This window comes from Castor canadensis, chromosome 13, assembly GCF_047511655.1.
Source record: "Castor canadensis chromosome 13, mCasCan1.hap1v2, whole genome shotgun sequence".
NCBI classification, from domain to species: Eukaryota; Metazoa; Chordata; class Mammalia; order Rodentia; family Castoridae; genus Castor; species Castor canadensis.
Window position 1 is genome coordinate 62519770 of NC_133398.1, and position 27362 is coordinate 62547131.

The 27362-nt window shown below is 35.8% G+C and overlaps 1 protein-coding gene and 2 pseudogenes across 19 annotated transcripts in view; 2 read left to right on the top strand and 1 right to left on the bottom strand.

Moving 5' to 3' along the window:
* The window catches only part of Ptprd (protein tyrosine phosphatase receptor type D), a 1026094-nt gene that overhangs the window by 450257 nt on the left and 548475 nt on the right, over positions 1-27362 (top strand). The gene's annotated exons all lie outside the window — the stretch shown is intronic.
* LOC141415434 (peptidyl-prolyl cis-trans isomerase FKBP2 pseudogene) overlaps positions 1-27362 on the top strand; it is a 275717-nt pseudogene that overhangs the window by 237104 nt on the left and 11251 nt on the right.
* Positions 21671-22410, bottom strand: LOC109674715 (ras-related protein Rab-2B pseudogene; annotated as a pseudogene).

Below are 27362 nucleotides of genomic sequence, written 5' to 3' on the forward strand. Positions count from 1 at the left end.
TGAAATGAAAACAGGTTTGTCATATGGACAAGAATTGTGTTAATAAACCATCCATTTTAGGGTTGGGGATATACCTCGGTGATAAGAGTGTTTGCCTATACAACGCCCTAAGTTTGATCCCCAACACTGGGAAAAAAAAATTAGTTTGAGTTGTAAATCTCTAAGTATGTCAATGCAGGAAACATGCTTCTTTTCTTCAGAGTATTTACATTTAGTTATAGTCCATATTCATTAGTCTAATTACATAATTAATATTTGAATCCTTGGTTAAAGTGAGCTCTCTCTGAGAATAAAAGCCCCATATGTCTTTTTATCCACCATTACTTTTACAGAACCTAGCACAATGCTATCATGAAGTAGGTACTTAATAAATGTCAAACGAATGAATAAGTGAACAGGCAATACTTCAAAAGGGTCAGCATTCAATCCTCTCGCCCTAGTGCCAGTTATAACCACTATCTCTCACTGACTTTCAGCCTCCGCCTTCACTGCCCACCAAAGTATAAACATTTATCTGCAGAGCACTGATAACAAAGATTTTTTTTTAACTTTTCCTAAACTGTCTTCTTTTGAAAGACAAGGCAAAGAATGGGGAGTAGAAGAAGGGAAGTATGCCTTACTAAAAATCTTGTTCTTCCTAAACACATTCCTAAATTTGGGTCAGAAGATTACCAATGTAGAGCAATTAAATGGAAGGCAATCATTATAACACTTATTCATTTAAATTAAAGGAAAATACGAACTATGCCAGATGTATACAGACTCAGAATAGAACTTGTCATGTGTAAATAATATACATTGCTTGATTTTTGAGATTTTATATAAACAAATTGATGCCACAGAATGCTTTATTTACTTTTTTCATTTAGTTCTTTACCTTTGATATATTTGTGAGCATACACCAAAGGGATGCCTTCAGCAATGTCTTAAAACGGCAAATCCTAGGAATAGCCATGACTCCAAAGGCAACAAACACTCACATTTTATCCTATAAATATGTATGGAATACATGGTATTTTCCTTTTTATCCTTTTGCCAATCACTTGCGACCACATACATGTGCTGTATAATGATCCCAGCATATTATAAAGTGTCTTTTTAAAAGAAAATTCTGTAGTATTTCTTTTGAAAAAGAGGCCAGTGCATTACAATGGTAATCTCAAAATGGCAGGGTGGAAGGCCACAATGACTTTAAATGTAAGAACAAAACAAACTATTGAAAACAGATGGCTGAATAGGCAATATCACCATTACTATAATTAACATTTATATGGTATTTTATGCTTCATGAATCACCTTCATATCTCTTTTGAACCGTGTAACAGTGGACTTCAAAGAGAAATGTAAGTATAATCATCTTTTTTCCTATCAGTTCAGAAACTAAGCATTACCTATGCTAACTTGACCAAGGTTCTACAGAAATTCACTAGGCCAAGAGTTAAACTAAATCATTTAGCTCCACATTTAATTCTCATTTTTCTTAAACAATAAATATAATTCTTAAGAAATTATCTACTGTCTGAATTAATCTTTTTAATTTTTAGTAAAGCATTTTCTTTCATTTTAATAACTTTAGCAAAGTATAATGCACATACCATACAAACCAACCATTATAGTATGGGATTCAAGTATTTTGTATCTATCACCACAATCAATTTTTAAAACATTCTTATCACCCCCAAACTCCCATTCCTACCCTGGTCCCCCAAAATCACTGATCTGTTTTCTGTCTCTATAAATATGCCTTTTCTAGAAAGCTCATGTAAACAAAAAGTTGTGTCTGTTTGGTTTCTTTCACTTTGCATGTTCCTGAGCTTCATCTGTGTTTTAGGATTTGTCAGTTGTTCACTATTTTTATTGGTGGACACTAATCATTCTGTGAATATACCACAGATTGTTTCTTTACTCACCAGGTAATGGACACGTGAGCTGTTTCCAGTTTGTCCTGTTAAGAATAATGTTGCTGTGAACATGTGCACACATATTTTTGCATGAACGTATGTTTTCATTTCTCTTGGGTAAACAACTAGCAATGGAATTCTTAGGTCATCTGGGGAGTCTTTTGAAATTTTGACATAACTGTCTAAACATTTTCTTCAGTGGCTGAGTAAGTTTTCATTTCCACTGGAAAAGTATGATGATTCTACTTTCTCCACCTCCTCACCAACACCTGCTATTATTTCTTTATTTCGCTATGGCCATTTTGGTGGGCTATCATTGCACGTCATTATAGATTGAGTTTGGAGTTTTCTAATGACTAATGAAGTAGAATGTCATACTACATTAGTCACTCATGTATCCTCTATGGTGGAATATCTATAAAAGCCATTTAATTATTTATAGTTGAGTTGTCTTTTATTTTTGAGATTTAAGAATTCTTAATATATTCTGGATATAAATCCTTTATGGGAAATATAATTTGCAAATATTTTTCCCAGTATATGAGTCACTTTCCACTTTATTAGTGGCAACTTTTAAAGATAAATTTTAAGTTTTGATAAAATTCAACTTACTGATTTTTTATTTTGTGGGTCATTCTTTTGGTGTCATATTTAAGAAAGATTTGCTTTAATCTATGTCATAAAAAATTTCTCCTATGTTTCCTTCTAAAATTACTGTAGCTATAGCTTTTGATTTGGGGTCTATGATTCATTTTTAATTAAGTTTCATGTGTGGTTTGAAATAAGTGTCAAAGTATTTTCACTTTCACTCTCTCTCTCATTTTTTGTTTATTTGCATATAGATATTCAATTCTCTCAATCTATTTATTGAAAAGACCATCTTTTCCCAACTAAATTTTCTTGGCCCTTTTGTAACAAAAAATCAATTAACCTTATCCATAAGGGTTATTTCTGGAGTCTCACTTCTGTTTCAATAGTCTGTATGTCCATTCTCAGGAAAATAGCACATTCTTCATAGTAAATTCTTAAACAAACAATGAAAATTCTTCAATTTTATTGCACCTTTTCAAAAGTTTTTTAGCTGTTTTGGTTCCTTTGCATTCATATCCATTTAAATATTTCTATAAATAAATGCTTGCTTGGAGTTGGCTTGAGATTATGTTGAACCTACAGATTAATCTGGGGAAGAGTTGCTTTGTTAACAACATTGTTTTCCAATCCACAATCATGGAATGCCTCTTCATTTTGTAATAGGTTCTTTAATACCTTGGAGCAACATTTTGGAATTATCTGTGTGTAAAGCTTATGTTTCCTTTGTTCATTTTATTCTTTTTATTTTATTGTAAGCAGAATTTCTTATTTAACTTCTTTTCTAAATTGTTCATTGCTAATGTATAGAAACAAAGTTAATTTTCACATATTAATTTTATAACACATGGTATAGCTAAATTCATTTTCTAGTTCTAGTAGATTGCTTTTTGGTGGATTCCCTAGGGTATGCTACATGCTATTTCATGTCATCTGTGAAAAAAAGAAAGGTTCACTTCTACCTTTAAGATCTTTTATCTCCCTCATTCTCCCTCCTCACTGCCCCCCTTGCTTTATTACATTGTGTAGAACCTCCAGAATAATGTTTAAGAGCAGCAGAAATAGTAGACATCTTTGCTGTTCTCAATCCGAAGAGAAAAGCAGTTATTTTTTCATCATTAAGTATTAGGCTAGCTATAGTTTTGATTTTTTGTTTGTTTTGTTTTGTTTTGCTTTTGCAGTATGCTGTTTCAGGTTGAAGCAATCCTTTTTTTACTAGTTCATTGAAAGTTTTTTAATCTAGAATGGGTGTTTGATTTGTCAAAAAATTTTCTGTATTTAATAATATTATCATTTGATTTTTGTCCTTTTTCTCTTAGTAAAGCTTATGACATTAATTGAATCTGGAAAAATAAGCCAATATTTATGCCTGGGCTAAATTCCACTTGGTTAAGCTGTATAATCCATTATTCATGTGAGTAGGTTTAAATTGCTGATATTTTCTCAAAATATTTTGTGTCTGTGTCCACAAGCAATATTGGTTAATAGTTTTATTTTCTTGTGAAATCTTTGTTTTGTTTTGATTTCGAGATACCAGCATCACAGAATGAATTGTGGAGTGTTCCTTCTTCATCTATTTTCTGAAAGAGTTTATGTAAAAGTGCTGAACTGACAGAATTCACTGATCAAGCAATCTGGTACTAGACTTTCTTTGTGAGACTTTTAATTACAAGTGCAATTTACTTTCTTTGTAAATGTCAATTTCAGGTTCAGGTTTTCTCTTGTTTCTTGAGTCAGTTTTGGCCTGTGCATCTTTCTTGAAGTTTGTCTTTTTCTAAGATAGTTTTGTTTTGACTGTAATTTAAGTTGTATAATTTGTTTTCAAAATGTTCATGATTTTATGTTTTATATTATAGATAATTATACATAGTCACTATATAAAATTATATATTACCTAAGGTTGTTAATATGATATTGAATTTTAGGGCTTCTGATTTCTATAGGATCAGTAGTGGTAGCGCTTCTTTTGGTCTTCACTGCACTCATTATGTTCTCTCTTTTCTTCTTAGCTTATCTTATTAAAGGCCCATCACTTTTCTTGATGTTTCCAAAACCCAACTTTGATTTCATTAATTTTTATAATGCTTTTTCATTTTCTCTTTCATTTATTCCCCCTATATTTTTTATTCTTTCTTCTGCTTATTTTTTGGTTTAATTTGATCTTGTTTATCTAGTTTCTTAAGGTGGAAGCTTAGTGTATTGATTTGAGCTCTTGCTCTTTCTCTGATGTAGGTATACAACGTTATATGTCATCCTCCAAACACATTAGCTGCTTTCTATAATTTTGTATTTCTTTTTTTATTTAGCTAAAATATTTTTAATTTCTTTTTTATACTTTATTTTTATCATTGTTGTACTGGGGGTACATTGAGACATTTACAAAATTTCTTACAATATATCACAGTTGAATTCACCCCCTCCATCATTCTCCTTTACCTCCACTCCCCTCCCCGTCCCATTCCTGGAATAGTTTCAACAGGTCTCATTTTTCCATTTACACACATGAGTACATAATATTTCCATTATAGTCATCCTCTGACCCTTTCCATTATATCCTCCTGCTCCCCCATCCCCCAGACAGGACTTGTTTTGCCTTCCTATTCTCTGCTTTTTTTGTTGTTTAAAAAAAAGTCATTTTTGTTTATTTAATATAACTATATAGGGTGTTTCATTGTGACGTTTCCATATATATATATAATAACCTGAATTGGTTCATCCCCTCTATTTTTCTCCTTTCTACCTTAGTCCCCTTCTTATGATGATTTCAACAGGTTTAAAAATTCTGTATTCATTCTTGTGTAGGAAGCACATTCACCTTCTTAACTTCCTTATTTTACCCTCCCTCTCTTTGTATGTGACCTCCCATTAGCATAATCTGTTTTTTATACTATTGCTTGTGTTTTTATTGGGCCCATATTCCACATATGAGAGAAAACATGAGGCCTTTAGTTTTCTGAGCCTGGCTAACTTCACTCAAGACGATGTTCTCCAGTTCCGTCCATTTACCTGCAAATGACAAAATTTCATTCTTCTTTGTGGCTGAATAAAATTCCATTGTGTATAAATACCACATTTTCTTAATCCATTCATCAGTAATGGGGCATCTTGACTGTTTCCATAGCTTAGCTATTGTGAATAATGGTGTAATAAACATGAGTTTGTAGAAGTCTTTATTGTAACCTGACTTACATTCCTTGGGGTATATCTCTAGAAGTGTTATCCTTTGGCAGTTCTATTTTTAGTTTTTTGAGGTGCCTCCTTATTGTTTTTCATAGTGGTTGTACTAGCTTACATTACCACCAGCAGTATATGAGGGTTCCTTTTTCCCCACATTCTCACTAACATTTGTTGTTGCTTGTGTTTTTGATAATAGCTATTCTAACAGGAGGGAGGCAGAATCTTAGTGTGGTTTTGATTTGCATTTCCTTTATGGCCAGGGATGCTGAGCATTTCTTCATGTGGCTTTTTTTTTAATTATTTATACATTTATTCATACGTGTATACAATGTGTTTTGGCTATTTGGACTTCTTTTTAAAAAGCTCTGTTCAGGATAGGTAAGACACCTAAAAAACTAGCTAGCATTTGTTGCCCTTAACGCAGAGAAACTAAAGCAGATACCTTAAAAGCAACTGAGGCCAATAGGAAAAGGGGACCAGGAACTAGAGAAAAGGTTAGATCAAAAAGAATTAACCTAGAAGGTAACACCCACGCACAGGAAATCAATGTGAGTCAATGCCCTGTATAGCTATCCTTATCTCGACCAGCAAAAACCCTTGTTCCTTCCTATTATTGCTTATACTCTCTCTACAACAAAATTAGAAATAAGGGCAAAATAGTTTCTGCTGGGTATTGGGGGGGGAGAGGGAGGGGGCGGAGTGGGTGGTAAGGGAGGGGGTGGGGGCAGGGGGGAGAAATGAACCAAGCCTTGTATGCACATATGAATAATAAAAGAAAAATGAAAAAAATAAATAAATAAAAAGCTCTGTTCAGTTCATTTGCCCATTTCTTCATTGGGTCATAGATTTTTGGGGGAGTTTGGTTTTTTGAACTCCCTAAATATTCTGGCTATTAATTCCTTGTCAAATGTATAGCTGGCAAAGATTTTCTCCCATTCTATGGGTAGCCTCTTTAATCTGGTGCCCATTTCTTTTGTTATGCATAAACTTTGTGATTTCATTTAGTCCCATTTGTCAGTCCTTTCTCTTATTTGCTGAGCCATTTTATTTAGGAAGTCATTGCCTATGCCTATTAATTCCATTGTACTCCCTGCTCTTTATTGCACTAGTTTCAAAGTTTCAGGCCTTATATTAAGGGCCTTTATCCATTTTGAACTGATTTTTGTACAAGATAAAAAACATGGACCTAGTTTCATTTTTGTCCATACAGGTTATTTAAAAGTGTGTTGTTTAATTTCCTTCTTATTTGAGTATATCTCAAATTTTCTTTTGTTGTTGGATTTCTAATTTAGCTCCATTATCATCAAAGAAATTATTTTTAATGGTTTCAATTATATTAAATTTAGTGCCTTCACTTCTAACTGTGGGTCTGAGGTACACCTTGGTGCCATTTCCTAATACAGTCCATTGGAATCTATTATTTTTGTGAGTATTTTATAAAAAAAAATCTTAGTCTTTGTCTTGAAATACCTTTATTTCATATTCATTTTTCTGAAGATAATTTTTCTGAGTATTGAATACTTAGGAAAGCACTTTTCTGCAATTTGAATATTTTTTCCCACTGTCTTTTGGCCCCACCATTTGTGATAAGAATCCAGGCATTCATTGTATAGTTGCTTTCCTATGTGAAGTTAGAGTCTTCTTTCTCTTCCTGCTTTCAACATTTTCTCCTTAGCTTTGGATTTTAACTGTGTGGCTCTGTTTTCTCTAGGTGAGGATCACAGTGTATTTGTCATATGTGTGGTATTGAAGCTTCTTGATTCTGCTGATAGTTTTTCCTCAAAATCAGAACACTTTTAACCATTTCCTTAATTTTTTCCTATTCCTCTCATTCTTAATTTTTTCTTCTGGAATTTGCAGGTGTGTGTGTGGGTGTGTGTGTGTGTGTGTATGAAATTATTTCACAGACTTCTAGAGCTGCATTTCTATTTAATTTTTTTATTCGCTATTCCTCAGATTGAAAATTTTTTATTTATGTATATTTAGAATCATTGATTCTTCCTTCCTTCTTCAGTTTCACATTTATATTAAGTCCATACAGTAAATTTCTTATCTTTGTTATTTTACTTTTCTACACAAAAATTTCTATCTGACTTTTTTTGTTATTGAATCTATATTCTCTATTTGTTAATTCAGTGCTTTGCTTCCCTTTGGTTCTAAACTATGACTCTTTTCTTTGAACATATTTATAAGGACTATTTTAAAGTAGTCCCAAACAGTCTTAAAGCTGTTAGGCTTGGGCTTTTCAAATCAAGGGAAGATGCAGATTTTAACAGACAACCCCAACATAATAGAAGCATCATACTAACAAGGTGGGGAGCGAGAAAGTGACTGGATAAATGGGAGAAAACCCAAGGCATTAATGCCAGATTCCCACAGTTCTTACCTGAAGTTTAGCACTTTTCATGAATCATTGCTTTCAGTTGGTTATTTTTCATAGTTTTGTTTAGTTTTCTAGTTGTTGTTCGAAAATAAATTTTGTTACCCTTTTAGATTTCTGTGCTTAGAAGTCCCATTTTATTTTATAGAGGACATGGTATCTAGAGCTCATGGTATCTAGTCAGAATGAAGTCTTGATTAATTATTAAATGTTTCTTTTAAATGTTTCCTACTATACTATATTTAATAGTGAAAAGCAATGTAATAAATATAAAAATTGACAATTCCTATCTTTGTTCATCACTTATCTTCTGTTGGTGCTTCATAATGTTATCTCATTTACTTTTGTGATCGATTTTTGAAGAAGATAGTTTATGGCTAGGATAAGGAAAATGAGCTATATTAAGACCAAGTAATGTCCTCAAAGTTATGCTGTTGTAAAGTGATAGAGTTAGAAACCATCTGCACTGCATTCTATTCTAAATTCATTCAAATTAATTATAAAATAATTTTAGGACAAGGTAGAGTAGTTACTTTGTTCCAACAAGTGCCAAAAAAGGGAAGTCCCTTATCATTCAAACTTCTAACATTCTATAAGTCATGATTTTAATGAAAAAATAAAGATATTTGTGTAAATGGCATTTCAAAGGGTGGAAATCATCATCTGGTTAGGAAAATGTCCAAACTCAAAGCATAGATCCTTTAAAATATTTATTTCACCATGTTCAAGTTGCATTCAAAAAATATTTGCCATGTGTCTCTCTGAGCTTTGGATATACATACAGATCTATCTGCACATAAGAAAATGAAAATGAAATATAAACCTAAACTATGCACACTTAAAATTAAACTTGGAAGGCAAACTTTGGCATCCCAAATGAAGCTGGCTTAGAATAATATTTATTTTTGCATGTGTTATGTATAGTATAAATCAGCAACACAGACTTAACTTGTTTCTGTAGGGTCATTGTGACGAAATCCATCAAGTTGGGCAATATCCTGTATCAAAACAAATTATCCTGGGCTAGTCCAAAAAGGAAGAAGTATGCTCATAGTCTCCCATCGTTTTTTCACATGCAAAGGAAAGCAGTGTATCTGGATGGCCATAATGAACACACAAAGAATAGCACTTCCAGGGGCAACCAGAGAGAGCCCATGAGAAGACAACCAAGGGAAAGGCCAAGTTTATACATATCTATGAAAACAGGAATAGAAATACAATCCACAGCCAAATTAAAATCACCACAGAATTCTTTACTCTGGAACTGCTTGATTTGTTTTAATCATAAACATTAGATTGATTTACATGATACATTAAGCCCTTTTACTTCATCTTGACTTTGGGCCACCCAATCAGAGGAAATGACTGGTAAGGATGACCTTAAAGGCAGACAATGTTCTGTCTGTTTTTGTCTACTTGTACTTCTAATCATTCATGTCATTTAAATCTTGAAGATTCTTCTAACTCTGGCCTTATTTTCTTACAATCTTGCCAAGTTTCAAGTTTATATCTTTAGCCTATTTTAATGTGTATGCACACCAAAAAAATGTCCAAACATGCTCATTTCAGTGAAAAAAACTGTATGTGTGTTTATACATCAGAGAAAATTTGGTTTAGTTGATTTTTACCTCAATTTGATGGAGATATATATTATGGGTATATAATCAAATATGGGAACTTCTTTGCAAGTTCTTTTATTCTTTTAGAAAAGTATCAAAAGGTCAAAATAATACACCTTGTATGCTTTGTAAACAATATTTAACATGACTAACTAAAGGCAATGTGTAGCATTTAATTGGATCCAAAATTGCAAAATAAGCAACTATAAAATTCCTTGTTAGAAACTTGACTATAGCTTACACATTACATGCTTGCATCCTACTAGTATTAAATTTTCTGGGTTTTATAACTTAATTGTAGTTATGTGAAAAATGCCCTAACCCTTAAGAGATAAACATAATATTTAAGTGTAAAGTATCATGGTAACTTTAACTCATAAAAAATGTAGAATCTGGCACCATTGGGTTATGCTTGTAATCCTATCTACCTACAGGGGAGGCTGAGATCGGGAGAATTGTGATTTGAGACCAGCCCAGACAAATAGTTTCAGAAACCCCATCTCCAAAATGACTGGAGCGAAATGGACTGAAAGTGTGGCTCAAGCAGTAGAGAGCCTGCCTTGCAAGCATGAAGTTCAAATCCCAGTCCCACAAAAAAAGTGCAGAATAAGTAAGACGGAAAGAACAATAAAGCACACATTGCAAAATAGCCACCATTTTTTCAAAATAAAAATGTTGGAAGAAAAATTAATTTGATATATTGCAAGAACTTTTATAAATGCCACAATGTACACCCACTCAGCCCAACAATAAAAAAATCAAAAATTTTTAAAAAGTAAAGAAAAAGAAAAAAAAAAGCCAAGTAATTGAATCACATGTAAATGAACAAGGTTAGGCTTATTTCCTTGAATTTTGCTACTCTAAACTGCCTTGAATTTTATTTTTTAGAAAATGGAGGGATGTAATATATAAATAACTAGAACATAAAACAAGATTTAGGTCAAATATTATTACAATGAACTTTATCCAACTCATGTGTGGCATATTACCTCACAAAACAGTCTTTTATACAGTAATCAAATACCCAGGAGATTTTAAAAGCAGGTGATCATGAAAGTTTACGCTAGTTTTACTGGTAAGGAAACTAAGGGCCACTGAAAATAGTTACTTATTGCTAATTACTTACTTGGATGCAGTAATATGTACCATTGAAGTCTTTGTTTGCTTTTATTTTAAGGAGGCTGACAAATATTCCGCAATATTTGGTGACACATTATGTCGAAACTGTTACTTGTGCTGCAATATTCATCCTTGCTGTTTGAAAAAATTTTTCATATCTACTGATTTGAAGTCATTAAAAGGTGATTAAAGCTGGGCATCCAAATACATACCTGTAATCCCATCACTCAGGAGGCTGGGGCAGGAGAATAGGGAATTCAAAGTCAGTCTGGGCTGCATTAGCAAGACCCTGTCTTAAAAAGTCAAAAAAAAAAAAGGAGTGTTTAGTATGGTACCTTTCCCAGAAGGATGTTTGGAAAAATTCCTGAACTTTTCACTCTGTAGTGTTTTATTATTCAATACAACTAGGACAAAATCAGATTTTTATTCTCATTGTAAATTCATTTTTCCCTCCCTTCCCAAAGGCTTTACTTGTGAAGCCTTCATAAAACAAGAACAAACCCAAACAATAAAATATCTGATGCCTTCATTACTATTACTTCCCCAAATGTATCAAATTATACTTGCCCTCAAATGGTAATTTTGAAGGATCAAAATTTAAAGACTTCAAAAGGCATTTTGAAGATTCAATGTGAATCTTTCTTTCTTTGTTTATTTGGTTTTTGGGATTGAAGTTTGAACTAACAGTCTCAGGCTAGCTAGACAGGCACCCTGCCACTTATACCATGCCCCTGTCTTTGTTTGCTTTAGCTATTTTTTAATTAGAGTTTCTTATTTTTGCCCAAGGCTGGCCTCAGACAGAGATCCTCCAATATCTGCCCCTCTGTAGCTGAGACCACAGGCACACGCCATCACACCCAGAGATTGAGATGGGGTCTTGCATCCCCATCTGACTTTTTGGCCAAGCTGGCCTCAACACATAATCTTTCCAATCTCTAATCTCCACTTTCTGGGTAGCTGACATTACAGATGTATAAGACTACACCCAGGCATTCAAATGAGTTTCTAAACCACCATCTACAGTGTGTTATATAGACAGATTTACTAAGCTTTGTTTCTCCTGTTTCTTAGAAGCTTAGGATTTTTGGCAATGGTTTTCAAACTTTAAAGTACATGTAAGTCAACATACATCTTGCTAAAAATGCAGATTCTGGTCCAGTAGGTCTGAATGTATACCTTAGTCATGAGATGCTAACAACCTCCCAGGTGATGTTGCTGGTTCACTAACAACACATTGAATATTAAGAGCTTCTAGCACGTGAAGTGTCATCAACACCCACATACCTAGAAACCCAAGTGGAAGGCTAAATGACATTAGCATTAGTAAATAGCATATCAATAAATAGATTATATGAATAGAATATGACAATAGAGTACTTAATTAATAGTAACAGAATGGAGGGTAACACTGCAGAGAGTGTGGGGGGGTGGTGACTGAGTAAAGAAACACTCATTCAGAGAAATTTGTAGATTTACTCTGGATTGTCAATGTGAAGTCATCGAGCTGGTACCTGTGCCTGTGCCTCTCACTACAGTTGAAGAGAAGCATTTCCTAATCTTTTCTGTGTATCTGAAAATCAACACCATGATGATTTGGGAAGGGGAAACTACAGAGTTAGACCAAGGAGAGCAGTGAGACCTAGGAGAGTATGCTAATTTAAAACAATGAATAAAATGGTGCCATTCCCAAGTAGTTCCAAGGAATTTTTCTGATTGATGTCTTCTTAATTAGGAGTGGACAAAGATACAAGGAAAAGAACTAAGTATTGAGAATCAGATCTAAGTTCCAGCCACACATCTCTGTTCTGCTGGTGGCTGTTTAGAAAAGTTACTTAAACTTCATGAAGCATTATGTACTTGCTTTAATGGAGTTAAGATGTGTTGCCCTACTTGTCACATGCTGCTATTGTGAAGCAAGAGGTGGAGAAGAAATGTGCCAAATTAACAGTGTTCCACAAAAGTATCATTGTTTTTACATTACCATTAATATTAATGAGCAATGTTCTTTTCATCATTGAGGAAAGGCAACTCCACCATCAACTTGTTTTTATCTCTCCTGAAACTTTGCCTGGCTAGTATAGGTGGCTCTGAGCCAGGTTCTTGTCCATCAGAGACAATCAGATGGAGGATAGAAAGTGCAGATATTGGTCCTGTGTCCTGGTGCACACTCTGGAGTATGGGCAGAGGTACTGAGTTCCAGTGAAGCCATCAAGCTCACTGAAAACTTCTTTGGCCTCTCTTCTGATTGCTCCTATCTTTTGCCCCTTCTCGGTATCTGTTCTAATTTCCCCTTAGCATGTCTTCTAAGTTTTTTCCTTAACCTCCTTTTTTTACTGTATCACTTTTTCTAATCTGATAAAGCCTGCTAATAGCAATGCTATGGATTGTCGCTTATCTTGTATTTAAGACAGAGCTGCAAGTTCTATAAAGCTGCCAGTTTCAGTTTTTGTGGCCAAAAATAAAAATTATATCAATATAGTCATTAGCAGCATTGCTGCAGTATGTTAAACTGAGCATTTTATTGACAGCTGAATTTGATTCAATGATGAATTCTTTGGAATTTCCTACCCTGACCCAAGCTTAACACACATTTAGTGCTAATAGAGTTTATTACCTTTCAACATGACTGTCTTTTGTGAGCATTTTGAAGCCTCTACAGAAAGGCCTTATGCATACTCGCACTCTGCTATCATTCTTTTCCTGTCATCACCACCCAACCTACTTATACTGGTCATTCCTGAAAATTGGCAGAGCAATAGTACGCAGGCCCAAACTCTGGCCAAACAGTTACTTGATCTAAGTACTGATTTTTCTAAAATTAAAATAGTATAACTGTCAAAGCAATAATCTCAGACCACCAGTACAATGCAATACATTGTGAAATGTGGTATTATTTGCTTGTTTGTTTTGTTCTGTTTTCTTTTTGTGTGTGTATGTGGTGCTGGGAAATGAACCCAAATCCTTGCACTTGCTGGGCAAGCACTCTTACAACTTGAGCTCTTTTTTGTTTGTTTTTGCTTTGCTTTTGGAGATACAGTCTCACTAACTTGGCCCAGGCTGGCCCTGAACTCACAATCCTCCTGCCTCTGCCTTTCACGTAGCTAAAATTACAGGAATGCACCACGACTCCCAACTGTGTTTGCTCTTTACTAGGTTTGAGCTTGTGCTTTTAAGTCTTTTATTATATTGTTTTCAGATGGGCAGTTAGGAATCTTGAAATGTCTAACCAAAATGATCTTTAGCTGCCATGTTCTTTAAATGTCAACATCTCTATTCATATGGTCAAATAGTTTAATGATATGGTAATCCATTGCCACCTTTAAGAATATATTCTTGTTACATTCAAAGAGTTATGTCAAGGATGAGCATAGTGGCTTATGCCTGTAATTCCAGCTACTCAGGTGGCAGAAAATCAGAAAGATCACAGTTTGAGGCCAGACCTGGCAAAAAGTTAGCAAGACCTCATTTCAACAAATAAGCCAGGTGTGATGGCATGCATCTCCCATGATTCCAGCTATGAGAGAGGCTGAAGGCAGGAGTATCTTGGTCTGAGGTTGGTCCTGGTCAAAAACAGGAGACCTGATCTGAAAAATAACCTAAAATCAAAGACAACTTGGAGGTGTGGCTCAAATGGGGAGCCTTCTAATGATGCTTTTTCCTCTATGATAATACCTTTGAACCTAATTGTTTTACTGAAATGACATTTTTGACAAGTGATTGATACAGTAATGCCTTGTGAGTCCACTCACTGCACTGAAATGGTCAGTGGTAGTTGTCTAATGTAGCCCATTGCCCATCTTAGTAATGCTTTGATACACCTCGATATTTACCAAAGATCTTAGTAAAGGAATTCAGAGAAAAATTTAAAATGCCCTCAAAAATTAATATTTGTTCAATCATGTTTGGAATAACTTGGATTTGTTTTTTTCATGAAGATTCATGCTTCCAAAATTTTTCATTTGTTCCCATTCTAGAAACTTTACAAATATTGTTCCTCTTTAGTGTTTAGATTATAACAGCATGAACTTCTCCCATTTCACTGTCCAAGGTATGTGGCTAACTTCCACCCAAGAAAACCCCCTAAACATGCACACACTAGCCTCTGGGTGAGATTTGGCAATCCCTATTGTGACATATCACAAATGCAAACAAAAGGAGAAACACTCACTTTTGTGGGTTCCAAGCAGCTACTCCAGCCTAAACACAGGCTGTTTCCTTTAAAACTGCCCTCAACAACCTTCCCACAACTGCTTCTTGCCATAAAACAGCCACCGCTTATAGGACAGGGGGAGCAAAGACGGAAACAATTTGATTTGCAAGCACTTTTCCAGAAAATTGCTGCTTTGAGACCTTAAAGGCACCATCCAAGTGTCACCTACAACTGTTGACTACCCACACTGGGGGTGAGGAGGGGATGCTGATCTTTATTTTACAGCAGCAACAAAATGTGGAACCCTAGTCCTGTTTCTCAAATTGTGTAATGGTTTGGATTAGTGTTTGAGAACACCATCAATTTTTAAATTACAGAAACACACAGTCCATTATGTTCAATTTACTCTCCTTGAAGACAGCAGGTTACCTTTAGTATCAAAGTGTTGTAAGTTAAAGGAAACACCTGGAGGGACCCAGGTTCAGAGTGGTAATGATAGTGCTTCTGGATTAGACCTTTGTAAAGCATCTACCACATGACTCTAGAAGCCCTGCTCAGGAGATAATCTTTTCATCTTGTTTGGGTCCCCATTAGCTCTGTAGCTCCCTTAACATGAGGAAGATAAAATGATTTGACAGAGAAATTTATGAAGGGAGACATTTGATAGGTGGATCACTGATGCCAATAATCCAAAACAATGAATTTTCCTCGTTGCTTTTATTAAAATGCTATTTGTATTGTGTTCTTTCTGATTTGCCTTCCTAGTTATATTTTGCTTTTGCAATGAATGGGTTAGAAAATGAAAGTAGTCTTCTTATATATAAAATATATGTGTTTGGTTACATAACAAAAGGTAAGCCAGGCATAGTGGTCCATGCCTATAATCCCAGCTACCTGTGGGGCAGAGATAGGAGGTGTGTTGGAGTCCAGCCCAGGCAAAGGTAGTAGTGAGAGTCTGTCTCAAAAACAAAAGGACTAGGGTACAGAGCTCAAGTGGCAGAGTGCTTGACTAGCAAGCACAAGACCTGAGGTTCCATCCCCAGTGTCAAGGAAAAAATATATTATTCTGTACTTATTATGATCTTTTACAAATGACTTGGCTAGCTGACAAGTATGGTTCCCATTTTTGTCTCATTTTACCAGTGTTAGCAATAGTTTAGCAATATACATTGTCACTAGGGGGAAAAAACAGCATATTTCTGAGAATTAAAAAAATATATAGCCAAGCATGGTGGTATACATCTATACTTCCTGCATTCAGGAGGCTGAGACAAGAAGATTGAAACTTCAAGGCCAGCCTGGTTAATAATATAGCAAGAATCTGTCTCAAAACACAAAAACCAAACAAACTAAAAATCTATCAAAATCTTACCCTTATCCACATCTTCTATATGAGCTACTCTATTACTTTAAAGCATTTGAGGTTAAAAATACAAATCTTACCTAGCTTTGTTTTTTTTTAGTTTTTGAACATTTTGTATGTAGATGATGGATTGCAATACTTTTACTGTCCCATTTTCTATTATTTAAACTCAAATCATATATGATAAAAGTCTGAATTGTCATCTTTATTTTTTAAATAATTGTCATGAAAAGGACTAGAGAATTGTCAAGGACCAGAGAGCAGCCAGGCTACCTGTGGCAGGGTTAATCTGCTCTGCCACCCTCCCATAACTCTCATTTTTCCTTCACCCTTCTTCTTTCTTTCTAAGTAGAGGAGAGTTCTGGGACTCTTACTTGATGATTTTACAAATAAAAAACAGCCTCACTTTTTCTCAAGAGTTTATAATGCAACTGAGTGGCAACAGATCTTTATGTAAAAGAACATGAGTGGAGGTAGATAATGTGGTATAACTGTTCATCAGAATTAAAGGCATGCATTATGATTGACAATAGAAAAAGGGAAATTTTGTGAAAAGAGTGGGTTTAGTTCAGGAAATAGAGAGATGGAAATGAATTTGTGGGAAGAGGGGAAGAGGGTTAATGATGGCTATGATTCAGCCAATGAAGCACAGATGTGTCATGAATGTTGACAGCAAAGCCCTTGATTTATGGAGCATTTTACTGTTTACAAAGTACTTTTGCTACATTATCTAGTTTACTTTTCACCAAGGTTCAGTGACAAAGGCAGAAGAGGTATTGTTAATCTTCACATTGCAAACAAGACATTTGAGGACTAGAGAAGTTTCATGCCAAAACCAAACTTCACACAGTAAAAAAAACAAACAAAAAAATCAACAGTGAGCCTCATGCCCTTGGCTCATGCCTATAATCCTAGCTACTCAGGAGGAAGAGAGGAGAGTCGAATCAGTTTGAGGCCAGCTCGGCAAGACCCTATCTTGAAAATAAATCACACATGAAATATGGCCTGGCAGAGTAGCCCAAGTGGTAGGGCACCTGCCTAGCAAGCATGAGGTCCTGAGTTCAAACTCCAGTACCCCAAAAACGACAACACAAAAAATCAACAGGGAATCAATCAATTGTTCATCCAACTCAGCATTCTTTCTAGCAGAGTGTTTCTTTTCAAGTTGCCAACTTCTCTATCCAATTTTTTTTTTCCTTCTGGGCAGGTCCTTTCTGGGACCCCTGAATGCACTATTCAGTTAGATTTTCCGGCACACCAGATGGTACATTTTACTAAGAAATTCCTTTCTGTGAATATGATCAAGGTACATTACATGCATGTCTGGATACCAGTTTAAAAAAAAAAAAACAAGAAGAGGAAAAAAATTCTTTCGTATGTTATTCTAATGATACAGAGGAGTTCAGGACCAAGGATACCTTCAGGGATATCAGAAATCTCTAGAACCAGGTCCAAAACCTCTTATGTGTTCTCTGTGACTGCCTTTGACCAGACACCATCAATATATGATAGCTCCTCTCAGATCTTTCCTTCATGTTCCAAACCTCAAGAAGACTTTCTGCTCCCCTCTGACAACACATCTCTCCTGCACCATGGTGGTGTACCACCATGGTTAGACCATCCTGAATATTCCCAGAAACATCAATCCTCTTTTTGTAATTTTCTCTAATAGTTTTCACTCATTTATCCATTAGTTAGTTTGCATGTGCCCTGAGCACATACCCACACCCTAGATTAGATCCCCCAGCAGGGGGAATTTAATAAATATCTCTTGAATGGTGGCTTTGAGCCTCTGTTTTCCCTCAAAATGAAACATTGATGTTATACTGGGATAACTTTACAGTAAAAATGATCATCAACAAATATGATGTATCCTCATGCATTTAACAGAAATTTATATATTTTGAAAACTACTGAAAATATTTTAATTTATTTTTATTTGCTTAGAAAGTGGCATCATTTAATTACTTCAGTTAACAGTAAAATTGGAGTTAGCTTAAAATTCTACTTCATCTCAAAAAAATCATAGATGTCTCTTTCTTTTTACCAATTTGATTGGAATTATCAATTTTTCCATCCATTTGTGATTGAAACAATCCTACATCTATATAATGTAGATTCTGAAGAAACTAGGGGAGATGTTTTATGTGCCTGAGGGAAGCTATATCAGTCAACAAATTAATCACACCCTTCTATAATCTTTCTGGGATTACATACAGGCAGACCAATTGAATCATGAAATTAAAACTAAAACTACTCCAGTCTCACAGACTATGAGATGATATTATTTTAGGAACACCTACTCTTCATTAATCTATTGCTAAAGTAAACAGTTTCATTACCTTCTGCCCTAGCATTTATTCATGCTGATAACCAGTTCCAAAATTTTTACAAAAGTTAGATATTAGATTGTGATTCTTTTATAATGAAATTTCATTCATCAGTGAGCCAGTGTTAAATTTCCAGTGTTCTGTGTGTTATTTTAAGCTACTTTAAGCCGGAGTAAAATTTCTGCCATCTATATTAGTTTCAGCAAATGAACAACCGCGAGTCTGTACTGTTCTACTATATTATTTTAAGCTTAATGTTATTAGAAGCTATTGTGCTTGGAGACAATGGCAATCATGTCCCAGTGCCAATTCTGAAGGCAATAGGAAATTGAGAAAGTGGTTTAATAAACAGATGCTTCCTTTGCCTTTTTAAAGAAAATCATATTTATATGAGCAGGCTTTCTCCATATAATACAATCTGCATGTTTAAAAGGCAATCATTTCCCCCAGTTTATTCACTTAAATGAAATCACTGCTGCTCATAGAAGTATTTTCCTGCCTCGCCCCATGTCAACACTGATGTGTGGAGCTGGATTGAAGAGAGATAGGGAATGAAATTCCACAAGTGCTTAAGATGTAGAAGAGCAACTAGAGTTTTAAATAGCTCTTGATTTTTAAGTGTTTTTCTAAGAGCAAACTACAGGGGGCAGCAAATATTAACAGGCTCTTCAGATTATGCTCAACCATGGAATTAAAATTGCTGGGCTCCTCAACCTCTCTCTGATGAGAAATACCCAACTTTTATGTGGAATGTATCAGCTTCTTTATTGTCTTAGTTTCAAGATACATAAAGGTTAAATCTTGAAGGCTTTTCCCATTCATCTTTGCACAATCATCTGAAGTCCACAGGAATCTCACATTTAGCAAGGTTCATTGTCATCAAATTCAACAAATAAGTGTGATGTACTGAGTGACATGGATTAAAAACTCTGAGATCATCCAGTACTGAAGGGTGTGCACTGACACAGGAACTGCTCATATATAAGGTAAGCAGTGTGTTACAAAAGGCATTTATTCGATCTATTATGTTGACTCAGAGCTAGTAAAGTATTGTTGGGCTTTCTGAAAATATCTCCCACCCTGCTTGAAGGTTCCATTATCTGAGAGAGAATTTCCAAATACTTGGTGCATTTAAAATCAAACTATCACTGATTTCCCAAATAAAACCCCAGTCTGTTTTTCAAAAGGGCAGAGAAAATGGGAACATGTTATCCATTAATAGTGTTAACTTGACTTATGTTTTCCTTTTGAGAATGAAAAAGAGGAAGAATGCCAGTCCCTCTTCGAATGACTTTGATCTCATCTGGTGTATCTTATAAATTAGAGAGGCTTGGGATGGCTTGTGTGGGAAAGTCTGAAAAGCAGAAAAGAAAATATTCTCATCCTTTCACCTACCTCAGATCTCCATGTTTCAAATTCCAGCAGCTGCCAGGAGGGTGGCAAAGTTCTTAACTGGTGATTAGTATAAAATAGAGTAAAGGCACCAGAAAAGATTTAATGCCGGAAGTGCATCAATTTCCAAAATAACAAGTGAAAATCTTGTGGCAACATATCTCGAGAATACCACACTGAACTGGAAAAAGAAGTGAGGAGGCTGGATTCACATTTGGTTTTGTATCAACTGATCTCTTGTTATCTCTGGGCTTCCGGTTCCTTTATTCCTATCATCTCTGCTGATGGGTGATATCTCCTACTTGTAATTCTTTTTTTTATTGATACACGAATATATTTTATGATAGAACAATTCATTAACAACTAAGACTGGAATAGTTCATGAGACCTCAGTGCTGTGGAAGAAAATGAGACATCAAGGGAAAAAAAGATAGCAACTGACCCAGAAGCTGCATGATGACTGAAGCAAAGACAAATTTGTCCAAGATCCTGTTAAAGGCTGTGAAAAGAAGGGCTGAAGAAGTAGCCACTTATCTGACTGCTTGGTAGCAGGCAGCCTGACTGAATGTGCTGCATGGAACAGAGGCAATGAGCCTGAGAAAGGCAGGAAAGGAAATGAGCAATACAGAACACAGTTTAAGCAGATGGAAGAGACTGATAGAATTATGAAGCAATGACCCTAAGGCCTTCTGTTTCCTCTAGAGTCCTGCGAAGAAATGGTGGAGGAGTGTTTAATAAAAATAAAGGAATGACATGGACCTTGCTTTCAAACAGCTTACAACCTCTGAGGCTACAGAGTCCACATATCGAACAACTATAAACTATATTTACATAGTAATATGCATACAAATGAATGTACATATGAAAAACTTGCATAGGAAAGTTAAGGAACACTATGTCAATAATTGCTTAGAAGTCTTAGGTCACCATTGAAGGGTTCTTAAAAGAAGAAAAATGTTGAACTTTTAATCCAACATTAGTAGAGAGCATTTGTAAGTGGACAGAAGTAGGAATAAATATGCCATGTTCAGTAAGCAGATTTGTTTAATTAGAGTAGAAAATCCAAACAGATCTAGTTAAGAAGTCAATATGATGAAACAGTAGTGGTCAGTTTAGTGAAAGACACTACAAAGTTAGATCTGGTCTCTAAAACACAATGAACAGGAATCATTTTAGGTAAGGGGAAGTGGCCATAGACCCAGGACCAACTCCACTGCTCTTGAAAGTTGTGCAGATATGTTAAGAGCCTTAGCAATGGGGTAGTAGAGAAGCACTCGACTTCCTTGAGCAAACAGAAGGAACTTCCTCCTGCAAGAACTCTTATGAAGTGGCAAGTTGACCTCCAAACACATGAAAGTAAAAAAAACTCAATGAAATTTCTAGGTAGAGGATCTGTCATTCAAAAGCCAGCCAGATTCAGGTCATCTCAAGTGTTCAATCAGCATGTCCTTGAGCCTTGCTACTAATTCTTGGTAAGGAGCAGATTACAGATGCTTAAGAAATTGTTTATTTTTGAACTACTGTGACAATCAAGTTTGATCCTAACCTTGTAGAAATTAAAGTGAGGATGAAAAGGACCCTAATTTATATAGAATGTTCAAATCCTTGAAGGACAGGGCAGTAAGAGCCCAGATTCTTGTTTGGTCTTTTAAGTAGAAAGGCAAAACATCCAACCTTGAAAAGATGCTCTCAGCCAAAGTAAGCAAGTCCTCAATCTCTAAGCGTACTGATCAGAAGCTGTTCCAGGAAAAATAAAGAGCTCAGGCTCAGAGGGTCAGCTGCAGTCAGAGTCTGACCCTATGTCGCCAGAGTTCCACTGAGAGGCTCTGGGTTCCACTGAGGTAGAGATTGACTTTTGGGAGCCAATCTTTATGCCATTTGCCTCATTGTGGATATCAAATAAATTCTGCTAGATCTTCCTGTATATTTCTTTGCCTGTGGTAATAAAGACCTCTTCAATTGCAGGCTGTTTTGACTGAAGAGTCCACAAATATAGATCCATTCTCCTGAGCAAAGGTCTCTCTGCACATCCTTGCAGGATTCTAGGTCACTCTTCCCAATCAGCATGAAAGCCATGTTGAAGCCAGAGTGCAGGTGGGCATCTCCTAGCTATAAGCTCAGGTAGTTGAAGGGTTTACTTCTGGTAAGGCCTTTCACAATTGTATGCTAGCTGCCCCACCCAGCTGTAGGAACAAGTAATAGAATAGAAGGACTCTTGTCCAGCCATAGCCCAGATTTGCAGTTCGATTTGCTTTCCATCAATGTTGACCAGACAGGTTCCAAACATCACACATACTGTGAGATCGTGAACAGGCTGTACCGCTGCAGGAGACATGACTTCCCCACAACTTTGTCCCAGGTGAGGATTTACTTGAAGAGATTGTAAATCATGAGTCTGACTCCTCTGTATTCCAGGTCTGCCCAATTTCTACAGCCACGTATTTCTAACCTGTACAGACATTCAATTTACTGATCTCCTTATTTTATTTTCCTGCTCCATCCTCTCTAGCCCAGACTATATCTCTCCTATCTATAATTCTTAATTTAAGTTGGTTCATGTTTCATCTGTTTATAGTGAAATATCACAAACAGCAAGGCACAGGAAATATAAAAGCACTTATGAAACCATCTGCTAAGGATAAATTAATATGCCATTTTTACCTCAGGAATTTTTTTCATTTTTTTATGGGGGGGGAATAATCAAATTAGAACTCAGAGTCTCATGTTTGTTAGGCAGGTGCTGTACCATTTGAACCATGTCAGACATTTTTTATTAGTTTATTTTTCAGATGGGCTCTGCACGTTTGTCTGCACTGACCTCAGACTGTGATCCTCCTCTCTCTACCTCCTGAGTAGTTGGGATTATTGACACGAAACACCACTCCTGGCTTTTTTTTTTTTTTTTTGAGATGGAGTCTTGCAAACTTTTTGCTGGGTGGCCTCAAACTATGACCCTCCCATCTTCTCCTCCCAAGTAGCTTGCATTACAGTTGTGTGCGACCATACCAGCCCTTCTTTCCTTTTTCAAGTAGTATTTTTCAAAATTTATTATAGGATTCAGAAAAGTAAATATTTAGTAGCTGTACAGTTCAATGACATTTCATAAACTGAAAGCATCTGTGCAACCAGAAACTAGATCAGGAAACAGGACATACTAAAACCATGGATGACCCATCTGTATCCATAGTCTCTAATCATACCCCAAGTCCCAAATTCTGAATCCTACTAGTATGCAATGACTTCTGCTTTCATATAAAGCATACAGAATATAATCTTCGGCATTTGATTTTATTGGCTCAAGCTCATGCTTATGAGATTCATTCATATAGGTGCATGTATGTGTAGACAGTTTAACCTCTTTGCTGCAAAATGTTCCATTGTGTGTAAGTCTCCTGATGTATTTTACAAAGTAAAATGATAGAGATACAAGGTACAACAGAACTTGAGTTCTGTCTCCTTTCTATTGCTTTCTACTTTCTCTACATATGCAATTGAATCCACTAATGACTTATAAAACTTCTGTGTGTGTTTTGAATTTAACATAAATAGTACCTGACTATACACCATCCTATAACTGTTTTCCCTCTCTCTACATGATGCTATAGATGTGTTTTCTACTTTGATACATGGATATTTAGTCTGTTTTAACCTCTAGATGGTCAGTGGTCCACTGGAAATGACATATTTTAAAACTCTATATTGTAATTGATGGACACTTAGTTTCTAGCTTCCTCATGCACATACACAAGAGGTCCTCCAGTGCCCACTTGGAAGAGTAATTGCTGGCCAGAATCTGTACAATTTCCTCTTTATTGCATAGAGCTAAATTGAGTTCTCAAAGCAGGTGTAGCAGAAAGCAAGATGAGCTCTTGCTGCTCTACACCTGTGCCATTGCTTGAAATTGTCAGGTTTTTGTTCATTCATTTGCTTGGGGTCTTCTGGGTTTTGTGGATTTGCTTGCACATCACAAATAACTGGTAACATTCATCATCATGGTCATTTCTTGGCCATTTTGTTTTGTGGTACTCTACAAGCTTTTTGCTTTTCCACACCTAGCTCCCACCCCTACTCTCTGTACAGATTCTACAGGTGAAAACACAGACTTTTATTTCCTCTCCTGTTAATTAACAAAAGGGAGCAATAGCCCAATGCCGTGTGTATCTGTCCACTCCTAATCTGTCCACCTGTCCTCTTCCTCATCTCTCAGAACTTGCTTCTGGCTTGTGTTTTTAGTGACTTTTGTGTGTCATCAATTTTCTTCTCTTTTGGCCCTTTCCCTTTGAAAATGAGCAGACAACAACTTCAAGTCTTTTCTACCCTACATATATTTTTTTCTTTACTCAACATTCTAACCAAATGTCTAAACTGTCCATCTCTTATCCAGACCCAGTCTTTGTTCTCATACTCTCCTATCTTGCTGTAGTTGGTCTCTACTATTCCACTCAAATGAACTTCAAGATTATCACTGACATCTTGATATCCATAACTCATTTTATCATCCTCATTTAAATTCCTTTCTATGGATCTCATACCTATATTACCACACTTCCTCCTTCATTTAATGCTCTATGTCCTTTTGAAGGACCAGTTGAAGCCCAGAGTAGAATTCCATTCCTTGCCTTCCATTTCCTAAACTTCAAACACTGAGAAAAGGAAAATTGGAAGTGAGGGGGAGGAAAAGGGAGAGATATGAATGAATAATAAGAAAACAAAAGCTTTTATGGGGATGTTAACTAGGTGAAGGTAATCACAAGGGTTTTTAACCCACTCAGAAGAGCAGACATAAAGTCAAATATTCTACAAGGACACAGACTTTAATTTAGATCACCTAAATCTTCCCAGCTCTGGAACTGCTGGATCCCAACATGGTTTTAAGCTGTCACAGGATGACTTTGTTCTGCCTCGAACTTTCCCTAGAACTCTGTGACTGATACTGTTATGTATTTCCAGGGCCTCGCTTATGGTAAAAGACACCATTAACACAGTCCCAGGTCCAGTCTCACCATGTGAAGTATTTGAGTGTATCTGCCTCCATCAGTAACTATGATTTGCAAGGTAGAATTCAGGCTATTGTGTGGCTTCCCAGTAAGAAGAAATTGTTGATTTCCAAAATCATCAATTGCTAATTTTATGTTAAATTACATGTTGCCAACGTGTACATATAACATGGCTCTTTTATGCCTTAGTGTTGTTTTTAAAATGTTGTTCTTTCTATGTGTGTTAAAGAATAGTTACCTTTAATAAAGAAATATTAAAGATTAGGGATATAGCTCAGTGATAGAGTACTTGCTTAGCATGTGTGAGACCCTGGGTTTGATACTCAGCACTGAAAAAAAAAAAAAAGATACATTAGATAGATTTAAATCATAGAGGTTCTGAGAGAGGTGTACAGCACCCCATCTGTTCAAATATAAGGGCTAATCAATACCCCAAAGACCCTGATCTTCATTGTTATGGTAATGTAATTCACTTCAAAAAATCTGTGACTTGTTTACACTTTAAAATGGTAAAGTTCACCTCATCAGTAATCCTAAAAGGCTGTTGAACCTGGTCTCGGACTGAAAAAGGCTCTCTTGCCTATTTCCCCATTGAGACAGACAGCTGTCAAATGTGGCCTCTTTGCCCCCTCATATTTTAGCCTGCTTTCACAATAAAATAACAAATGAAAATAAGCAATATAACAGCACCTTGCCTTCTAGAGTCCAATGTTCCTGGAAAAATATCTGTACTGTATAAATAGCAGATAGGTTATCTGCTTGCCTACAGTGGTATGGAAGATAAGACTCTCTGAAGGGAAAGAGGAGTAAAATTTAGCACAAAATGGGAAGAGAGATTTCTCTGGGAAAGATATACTTCAGGGTGTCTGGAAATAGCCACCAAATATGTACATTAAAACAAATATCTTTCTATGTAAAGGTCCAAGTTGTCTTTTGTTTAACATGCACTTTTTTTTCAATGCATTTGGATTTGACCTAAGGGATGAATTCTAGCTTGGGACTGGTCTGTGTTGCTTGTCAGTCTTCAGGTCCAAGAAGGCGGAAGCCTTATGAACTTACAAAAGTTGGCATGATCTTTGTCAGAGCCTAACAACTTCTCAGACTTATGTATGTCTGAATAAAATCGGAAATGGGAAATGTAGCACCTCTTACCTTAGACTTGTGTATATACGAATGGAACAGGAAATGTAGCACCTCTCTTAAGCCTGGAAAAGGAACAACTGCCTACTCCGTTCAGGTAACATTGCCCTTCTGCATTTTCTATTCTCAATCCACTTTACTTGAAATGCTACAGAATTCTTTTGTTGTAGCCCTTGATAAAAAGGATAAATGGTGGGTTAAACCTTTGTGCATTTCTGATAAGAATATTATCTAAGGTTTATTCATCCAATTCAAATATAGGCACTGAATTTGGCTGGATGTTCGGAATGTGTGAGTTGTTCATTCATTTGTTTATTAATTCACCACATACTCATTATATTTCGTATATGTGCTAGGGGCCTTGCTAAGAGCTGGGGATTCAAGAGTGAGCAAGACATATCCTTTAAGCAAACTCTCTCCTCTCTCTTTCTCTCTTTCTCTCTCTCTCTCCCCTCCCCTCATTCTCTCTACCATATCTAGCCATTTCTGATTTTATTTAATGTCATTATGACCATATCAGACGCCAAGTCAAAATCTGCATAGCCATCCTACACTAAATTTTTTTTCTCTTTGCTTTCTACTCTAGTTCATTCCTTGGTCCATGCCCTCCTGGATTTCTGCCTGGAAAAGTGCAATAACAAGGATACAGGTGTAATAAATATCTATCAGTTGTTTCATATCTTGAGCACTAAATAAGTGTTTTAAATTCAGTCTTACAGTTTGCCTTCATACTAACCTGACAGGAAAGGATACTGTTGCCTTCATTATAGAAATTTAAAAAAAAAACCACTAAATTCAAGGAAGTTGCATACCTTCCCATGACCTTTAAGTTAGTAAGCAGAATAGCTTTGGTTTGAATGCAAGACAGTCTAACATCAAAGCCTGTGATCCCCTCATTCGGCCACATACTTGCATTCAACATGATAGTCTCTGTGTTTCTCAACCCATGGAGGCTCCCGGTAGAGGCCCCTTCACACGCACTCCATTAGCTCATCCCTCTAAGGTGATATTTTATGCTTAAGGTGAAGCACCAGTTAGAAGCAGTCATTAAAAAACAAAACAAAACAAAAACCTCAAGGTGAAGCACTTAATCTTAGAAGAATGGGTTGTCAGACTACAGTCTGGTACAGTTTGAAACTCTTTAACAAAAACCCTTCTTAAAAAATTTGGTTTCATATGACTGAGATAATATTTTGATATTTTTGC